This window comes from Triticum dicoccoides, chromosome 7A (assembly GCF_002162155.2).
Source record: "Triticum dicoccoides isolate Atlit2015 ecotype Zavitan chromosome 7A, WEW_v2.0, whole genome shotgun sequence".
Lineage (NCBI taxonomy): Eukaryota > Viridiplantae > Streptophyta > Magnoliopsida > Poales > Poaceae > Triticum > Triticum dicoccoides.
In genome coordinates this window covers 613,184,752-613,194,301 of record NC_041392.1, presented here as the reverse complement: position 1 = coordinate 613,194,301, position 9,550 = coordinate 613,184,752, and the positions used below count along the sequence as shown (strand labels likewise).

At 42.6% G+C, this 9,550-nt stretch overlaps 1 pseudogene; it reads right to left on the bottom strand.

Moving 5' to 3' along the window:
* LOC119333702 overlaps positions 1-6,490 on the bottom strand; it is a 27,184-nt pseudogene extending 20,694 nt beyond the window's left edge.
* Positions 6,491-9,550: the final 3,060 nt, after the last annotated feature.

Below are 9,550 nucleotides of genomic sequence, written 5' to 3'. Positions count from 1 at the left end.
CGCGCCCGGGGAGGGGGGGGGGGTAGGCGTGCCCCCTGCCTCGTGGCTTCCTCCATTGTTTCTTGACGCCCACTCCAAGTCTCCTGGATCACGTTTGTTGAGAAAATCACGTTCCCGAAGGTTTCATTCCGTTTGGACTCCGTTTGATATTCCTTTTCTTCGAAACCCTAAAATAGGCAAAACAAAACAACAATTTGGGCTGGGCCTCCAGTTAGTAGGTTAGTCCCAAAAATGATATAAAAGTGTAAAATAAAGCCCATTAACATCCAAAATAGATAATATAATAGCATGGAGCAATCAAAAATTATAGATATGTTGGAGACGTATCAGGGTTGGCACACGTTTTCTTCTTGACTCTCCGGTAGAATCTTTGGGGCACTCTTTGAAGTTCTTTGTGTTGGTTGAATAGATGAATCTGAGATTGTGTGATGCATATAATATAATCATACCCACGGATACTTGAGGTGACATTGGAGTATCTAGGTGACATTAGGGTTTTGGTTGATTTGTGTCTTAATGTGTTATTCTAGTACGAACTCTATGATAGATTGAACTGAAATAATAGCTTCGTGTTATTTTACTACGGACTCTTGAATAGATCGATCAGAAATAATAACTTTGAGGTGGTTTCGTACCCTACAATAATCTCTTCGTTTGTTCTCCGCTATTAGTGACTTTGGAGTGACTCTTTGTTGCATGTTGAGGGATAGTTATATGATCCAATTATGTTATTATTGTTGAGAGAACTTGCACTAGTGAAAGTATGAACCCTAGGCCTTGTTTCCTAGCATTGCAATACCGTTTGTGCTCACTTTTACCACTTGCTACCATGCTATTTTTATATTTTCAGATTACAAAAACCATTATATACCATCCATATTGCACTTGTATCATCATCTCTTCGCCGAACTAGTGCACCTATACAATTTACCATTGTATTGGGTGTGTTGGGGACACAAGAGACTCTTTGTTATTTGGTTGCAGGGTTGTTTGAGAGAGACCATCTTCATCCTACGCCTCCCATGGATTTATAAACCTTAGGTCATCCACTTGAGAGAAATTTGCTACTGTCCTACAAACCTCTGCACTTGGAGGCCCAACAACGTCTACAAGAAGAAGGTTGCGTAGTAGACATCAATGGCTAAAAGATCAACTTGTGTGTTCTAGGGTGCCCCCTGCCCCCGTATATAAAGGAGGGAGGGGGAGGCCGGCCGGCTGTAGGGGCCCAAGGAGAGGGAGTCCTACTATGATTACCAATCCTAGTACGATTCCTCCACAAGGAAGATAGGGGGAAGGAAGGAGAGGGAGAAGGAGTAGGAAAGGGGGGCGCCACCCCCTTCCCTTGTCCAATTCAGACTGCAAGGGGGGGGGCTTCCCTAGCTGCCCTCCTCTCTCTTCAACAAGGCCCATGGTGGCCCATTAGTTCCCCCGGGGGGTTCTGGTAACCCCTCCGGCACTCTGTTTTTACCCGAAACTATCCGGAACACTTCCGGTGTCCGAATAACATGGTCCAATATATCAATATTCATGCCTCGACCATTTCAAGACTCCTCGTCATGTCTGTGATATCATCTGGGACTCCAAACAACCCCAAGTCATCAAATCACATAAATTCATAATACAAATCGTCATTGAACGTTAAGCGTGCGGACCCTACGGGTTCGAGAACTATGTAGACATGACCGAGACACATCTCCAGTCAATAACCAATAGCGGAACCTGGATGCTCATATTGGCTCCTACATATTCCAGGAAGATCTTTATCGGTCAAACTGCATAACAACATACGTTGTTCCCTTTGTCATCGGTATGTTATTTGCCCGAGATTCGATCGTTGGTATCATCATACCTAGTTCAATCTTGTTACCGGTAAGTCTCTTTACTTGTTCCGTAATGCATCATCCCATGGCTAACTCATTAGACACATTGCTTACAAGGCTCATAGTGATGTGCATTACCGAGAGGGCCCAGAGATACCTCTCCGATACACAGAGTGACAAATCCTAATCTTGATCTATGCTAACTCAGCAAACACCATCGGAGACACATGTAGAGCATATTTATAATCACCCAGTTACGTTGTGACATTTGATAGCACACAAGGTGTTCCTTCGGTATTTGGGAGTTGCATAATCTCATAGTCATAGGAACATGTATAAGTCATGAAGAAAGCAATAGCAATAAACTAAACGATCATAGTGCTAAGCTAACGGATGGGTCTTGTCCATCACATCATTCTCTAATGATGTGATCCCGTTCATCAAATGAGAACACATATCTATGGCTAGGAAACTTAACCATGTTTGATTAACGAGCTAGTCAAGTAGCGGCATACTAGGGACATTCTGTTTGTCTATGTATCCACACATGTACTAAGTTTCCGGTTAGTACAATTCTAGCATGAATAACAAACATTTATCATCATATAAGGAAATATAAATAACAACTTTATTATTGCCTCTAGGTCATATTTCCTTCAGTGCCTCTAGCGGAATCACAACCGTGACTCTCGCGGAAGCAAAACCGTGCCTCTCACAGAAGGAAAAAAACAAAAAACACGTTTTTTTCCTTTTCGAAAGAGGCACGGCTGTGCCTTTCGTAAAATTACAACCGTGTCTCTCGCGAAAAAAATAGAAAACACATCTTTCCGTTTTTGAGAGGCACGACCGTGCCTTTCGCGAAAGCACAACCATGCCTCTCGCGGAAGCAAAACCATGCCTCTTGCGGAAGAAAAAACATGCTTTTTTGCGCAATTTTTTCAAATTTTTTGGCCTAAAAGCTATGGAAAATCAAAACGTCGAAAAAACCCAGGAAAAAACCATTTAAAAAGCCAAAAGCGCATGCAGAAAAATTAAATTAAGAAGGGAGCGTCCAGAGCGCGACACTTGACGGGGCGGCTGAGAGCGCGCCAAGTGGCGCTGATCGTTGCGAGGCTACCGAAGGAGCCCTCCTCAACTAGTTGCTCCCTTTTATTCTGTTGTTTTCGTTGTGTTTGGTTCGACTACTGTTGTGCTGATTTTCTGGTTTCTTCCTCCAAGGTTTGATTCCATTCAGGTATTTCTTGGGCTTTTTGTTGGGTTTTTTTCCTTAAGGATTTTATTTTTGATTTTTATTGCAGTTTTCTTTTCCCCTTTTGATTTACTAGCACATATGCCCATGTGTTGCAATGGGGGACAAACATTAGTCTTTATCATCAAAATTAATTACAAGTAATAAAAAATCCCTAGCAAGAGAGGTAGCTCCGTGGTGGCACGGGCTTTGGTGGACACCTCGGCGTGTCATCACCCATGATTTCATGTTTCGTGAGTGTGGCGATGAGCTGGTCATATGCGTCAAGTGTGGAAATTGCGAGTTCCTCCTCGTCCTTAAAATGCCTCCTCGGTCTACCCCACCCATCTGCTTCCCGCCTTTGGTGTAAATTATGATGATTTAGCCCACAAGTCCATTAATTATGCACCATGCACATCGGCATGAGCTTGCAAGTTTAATCGCGTCTTTATTTCTTCCATTGGCCCATAATAGTCTCGAGTCTTTAATCGGGTCTTCATTTCTTTCATTGGCCTACAATCTCAGTTATTTAGTTGGGTTTTCACTAGTTCCATTGGCCCATAATCACAGATCTTTAAGTGTGTCTGTATTGCTTTCATTGGCCCGTAATCTCAGATCTGATCACCCTCGAAATATGCGTCCTCATTGCATACCTCACTCTCTGAGTCTTTTTAATGTTTGTTAGGCTACTTATTGATTCCCATGGCAATTTGTTAGCGTATATAAACTTGTAGAATTAAAAGTAAGAAAACTATGTGGTACTATTTAATTGATAAACCAAAATAGAAAGACTATTATGGGCTGCTATGCTGCCCTGCCTGGGACTTGGGCCGGAAGAAACAACTCAAACGGAGTTGCCCTATATGCGCCGATCTACTTTCATCCTTCGTTGGTGATAAAAAGAGCATCGTCCTGTATACATTCAATCTCTATTTGTCCAAAAATAATACTAGATGGGTGGTTGTTGGGCTAGCACGTATTGTTCCAATGCTTTGGACAAGCCTAGGACGATCCAGCGGCGCATGAAAGAAACCGGCTCCCTTGTACGTGAAACGGATAAAACCAAAATAGCTAGCATACGTGAAAATCATTCAAAGTGGAACGAAACAAAGCGGGACAAAAAAAGAATATTTCCTTCCTTTATTAGTAAGTATAGATTCATCAAAAAAATAGCTAGCATACTCGCCATATGGGTGATTCATAGCTCGCTATTTGCTCAACAATGCATGAGAGGGTAGAGGTGCACCGGAAGACGTGGTTCAGCATGTAGCACTAGCGGCTGCTCTATGAAGAGGTCGTGCTTGGACTCACTGAGATTAATGGCCGACACCCCAGCCGGTTTGCTCCAAGTGAAGCCATGCAGGAGCCTGCCAAAGAGCATGACACTCATGGTTGTTCCTAGTAATGCTGCGATGCATCCCGGCCATCTGGTGCTGAAGGAGATGAACCGCAATTCGCTCTCAGTAAGCACCACATTGATGTTGTCTCCCATATGGCGCTCTGGCTTGAAGTGGAGCGGTTCATCCCAGACGGTTGGGTTCCGGCCCAAGGCCAGCCGGCTGAGGATGAGGTTGCTACCCTTGGGCACGTGGTAGCCTGCAACAATGTTGTTGGCAATCGCGACGTGCGGCAGGTTGAAGGGAGCGATTGGGTGGAGGCGAAATGCCTCACGTATGCACGCCTTGAGATAGTTGAGCTGCATGATGTCTGACTCTTGCACCAGTCGCTCGCGACCGACCACCCGGTCCATCTCCTCCACCGCCTTGGCTAACAATTCTGGGTTGTTCACCATCTCCGCTAGCGCCCACTCCACTGCGTTTGACGGGTTATCTATGGCCGCTAATATTATGCCCTGCATGCATTCCATGGAGATAAATGTAAGTTATTACAATTTATACCTTTGCATAAAGAGAGCCTACATTGAATAATTGGAATTTAAATACAGTTTAAGTTGAAATCACATCAAAATGGTAGAAAATTACAATAATGCAATGTTTAAACTATTAATTCATAATTTCTTATTCTATTGTTTCCATTTTCTAACACCCGCGAAATACGGAATAAAATCTAGTATTTAATAGTGTGAGCTATTACCTTTTCTCATGGATGACATATTAGTACCTTGTAGGACTATGAGGCAGTTGGTCACTAAATTCAATCTAGGCCCTTGAACCATCTTAAAATTTCTCATTAATTAATATTTTGCTTACCTTGGACTATGCTTTGACCTCATCGAGGTTGAGCAACGGCTTACCGTCCCCGTCGGCGAGCGTGATGAGAACGTCAAGGAAGTCCTGGGCTCCGTCCCGCCTCTCGCCGCTATTCCACCGCCTCCAATGCTCTTCGATGAGCACGTCGTGAAGTCTATCCACTTTTGTGTTGGCCTCCTTAATAATTTTCTCGTGGCCGTCGAGATCTAGGCCAAGTAGACACGGGAGGTAGTCGCTGACGCAGAACGCAAAGGTGAACCCTAGGAGGGCGAAGGAAGCATCCACGTGCTCCACCTCTATCGGCCCCGGCCCGCCGTCCGGCTGAGGCTCCCCGAAGTACCGTTGGCCGAAGACAAGCCGACGAATGACGTTGCCGCAGTAATGCCGCGCGACGTGCCTGACATTGACGTTGGCTAGTCCCGACGTTGAAGATGACAACCCCCCGACAGCGAGGTTGTAGATGTAGCGCGTCAAGTTGTCAGCTTCGTCGGCGCGCTTGTCATGGAGCCACTTGTGACGGGAGGGGCATATGATCTCAGAGGTGAGCACCTTGTGCATCTTCATCCACTGGTCGCCAAACGGCGAGAGCACGGCGTCCTTGTACCCACTGCTGATTGCACCGGAGGCGAAGGTGAGTGGCCGGGACGAGAAGTTTTTGTCCTGCTTTTTGAGCACCTCCCTTGCGATCTTGGGACATGTGATCGGGAGGACGTGGACGCCGCCGAGGCGGAAGCAGGCGATGTCAGTGCCCATATCCTTCATCACGCGATGGATCCAACGGAACGCCGGCTTGTTGAGCACCATCTCGGGCAGGCTACCCACCACTGGCCATGGCCATGGCCCCGACGGAAGTGGAAGCGGCACCGTCGCCGATGAGTACGTGCCATTGTGGACCTTGCTCTTGGTAATGACAAGGTATATGAGTGTTATTACGATGAGCAGCTGGGACACAACAAAGCAACAGCAAGCCAGCGTTGTGGAGAATGCTGCTTGCAAAGCGCGCACAAGCTTGCGAGGTAGCTTCCCTTGTTATCGTTGCATAGGGAAGCCAACTTTGCTCTCCGTGCTGCTCTGCGCATGACGGCGAGACCACTCTTTATATGTTACCTCCGTCCCAAAAAATTGGCTTAGATTTATTAAATACGAAGGTATCTACGTATCTAACATTAAAACATGTCTAGATATATTCCTCATGTGTGGATCGATCGTTTACCACATTTATCACATGGCATTTCAAATGTATTTATCCTGATACTAACAATAATAATTGTCTATAGAATGAAAAATCTTCTATTTCTAGATTGTCTTCTATTTATTTAGATACGAAGGATGATACTACTAATAATAATTGTCTATCTAAATATAGTCAAAACAGAATAAAAAGCTTCTATTTATAGATTGCCTTATATTTATCTAGATAAGAAGGCTGATACTAATAATAATAATTGTCTATCCAAACTTAATCAAAACAGAATAAAAAATCTTCTATTTATAGATTGTCTTAGTTTATCTAGATACGAAGGATGAGATTAATAATAATTATTGTCTATCCAAAAGTAATCAAAATACAATAAAACATTTCCTATTTGTAGATTATCGAGAGTACTTATTTGAAAACTAATAATAATTGTCTTTCCAAAAGTATTTGAGACACGAGGATGATGGACCATATGAGCAGCTTTCGGCTTGGAGAGATGGTGGGACCATACATCCAGGATTCAATGAGATGCTACATCGAGACCTCCCATTTAGCGGTGTACGCGCCAGCGAACAACGGAGCGCGTAACCCCCGCTCCCCCGCGCTGCCTCATGGGCTGGCCCATGTGTGGGTAGGGAAAGCGGAAGCATCTTTTTTTTTTGCTTTTTTAAAATTGTTTTCCATTGTAAGACTAATTCGGGATTTCAATATAGTTACAGCTTGTGAAATGTTCGTGAATTCAAAAATTGTTGATGATTTGAAAAAAATGTTCATTAAATGAGAAATGTTGACGGAAATTAAAAACGTTCAAAAAATTACAAAACAATTCTTGAATTAAAAACCTGTTTGTGATTTCAAAGGAATGTACATTTTTTTGAATTTGATGAACATATTTTGAAAATCGATAAAAAATATTTGGCCTTTTATAAATATTTTTTTAATTTGATGAACAAAATTTCTATTAAAGAACATTTTTTGAAAAAATTATGAACACAATTTGAATTTCATGAACAAATTTGTAATTCAGTGAACAAATTTTGAATGTGATGAACTTTTTTTTGAAAACAATGAACAAAAAAAGAATCCGATGAACATTTTTTTAGATCGATGAACAAATTTTGAATTTTTATGAACATTTTTTAAATCTGATGAAAAAAATTGAATTCGATGAACATTTTCTGGATTGTTGAACATTTTTTACATGGTTGAACATTTTTCGAATTCGATGAAAAAAGGTGTTGACGATTTCAAAAATAAAAATTGCCAAAAATAGTCAAAAAGTGAAGAAGATGAAAATAGAAAATAAAAAGGGAAAGAAAAAAGTGAGAAAAGAAAAAGGAAAAAAGAAAGAAACAATAAGAAAAGAAAGAAAAAAATTAAAAGAAAGGAAAAACAAAAAACCAATATAGAAAACATAAAAAAAATCAAAAAACCGGTTCTGCAAGGTTATAGAACCTTCCAAAAACCGGTGGCAAAATAAACCGGAAAACGGGCCGGCACATACACTGAACGGGGAGCCCGGCCGGGAGGGGGGTGGCGTGCTATGTTGCTAGCGGACGACCTACGTGCTGTATAGGATCCCGCTGCTACATCATGCATGGGACATGCATGCACGACGCAGGGAACAGTGGGCTCGTGTGGGCACTGTTAAAAGATGTGTCCAAGCACATGCAGAACTGGTCACATACGTACGGACTTCGGTTCGGTGTGGCTTGAAAGCTATGGAAAACCAAAACATCGAAAAAACCCAGGAAAAACCATTTAAAATGCCGGAAAGGCGTGTGAAAAAATTAAATTCTGAAGGGAGCGCCCAGAGCGCGACACGTGGTGGGGCGGCTGAGAGCGCGTCAAGTGGCGCTGATCGTTGCGAGGCTCCCGAAGGAGCCCTCGTCAACTAGTTGCTCCCTTTTTATTCTGTTGCTTTCGTTGTGTTTGGTTTGACTTTTGTTGTGCTAATTTTCTGATTTTTTCTTCCAAGGTTTGATTCCATTCCCGTATTTCTTGGGTTTTTTCCTTGAGGTTTTTATTATTTTATTTTATTTAAGTTTTCTTTTTTCCTTTTGATTTACTAGCACATATGCCCATGTGTTGCAACGGGGGAGAAATATTAGTCTTTATCATCAAAATTAATTGCAAGAAATAAAAAATCCCTAGCAAGAGAGGTAGCTCCCTGGTGGCACGGGCTTTGGTGGACACCTCGACGTGTCATCACCCATGATTTCATGTTTCGTGAGTGTGGCGACGAGCTGGTCGTATGCGTTAAATGTGGAAATTGCGAGTTCCTCCTCATCCTTAAATGCCTCCTCGGTCTACCCCACCCATCTGCTTCTCGCCTTTGGTGTAAATTATAATGATTTAGCCCACAAGTCCTTTAGTTATGCACCATGCACATCGGCATGAGCTTGCAAGTTTAATCACATATTTATTTCTTCCGTTGGCCCATAATAGTCTCGAGTCTTTAATCGGGTCTTCGTTTCTTTCATTGGCCTACAATCTCAGTTATTTAGTTGGGTTTTCACTAGTTCCATTGGCCCATAATCACAGATCTTTAAGCGTGTCTGTATTGCTTTCATTGGACCATAATCTCAGATTTGATCACCCTCGAAATATGCGTCCTCATTGCGTACCTCACTCTCTGAGTCTTTTTAATGTTTGTTAGGCTACTTATTGATTCCCATGGCAATTTGTCAGCGTATATAAACTTGTAGAATTAAAAGTAAGAAAACTATGTGGTACTATTTAATTGATAAACCAAAATAGAAAGACTATTATGGGCTGCTATGCTGCCCTACCTGGGACTTGGGCCGGAAGAAACAACTCAAACGGAGTTTCCCTAAATGCGCCGACCTACTTTCATCCTTCGTTGGTGATAAAAAGAGCATCATCTTGTATACATTTAATCTCTATTTGTCCAAAAATAATACCAGATGGGTGGTTTTTTGGCTAGCACATACTGTTCCAATGCTTTCGACAAGCCTAGGACGATCCAGCGGCGCATGAAAGAAACCGCCTCCCTCGTACGTGAAACGGACAAAACCAAATTAACTAGCATACGTGAAAATCATTCAAAGTGGAACGAAACAAAGCGGGAAGA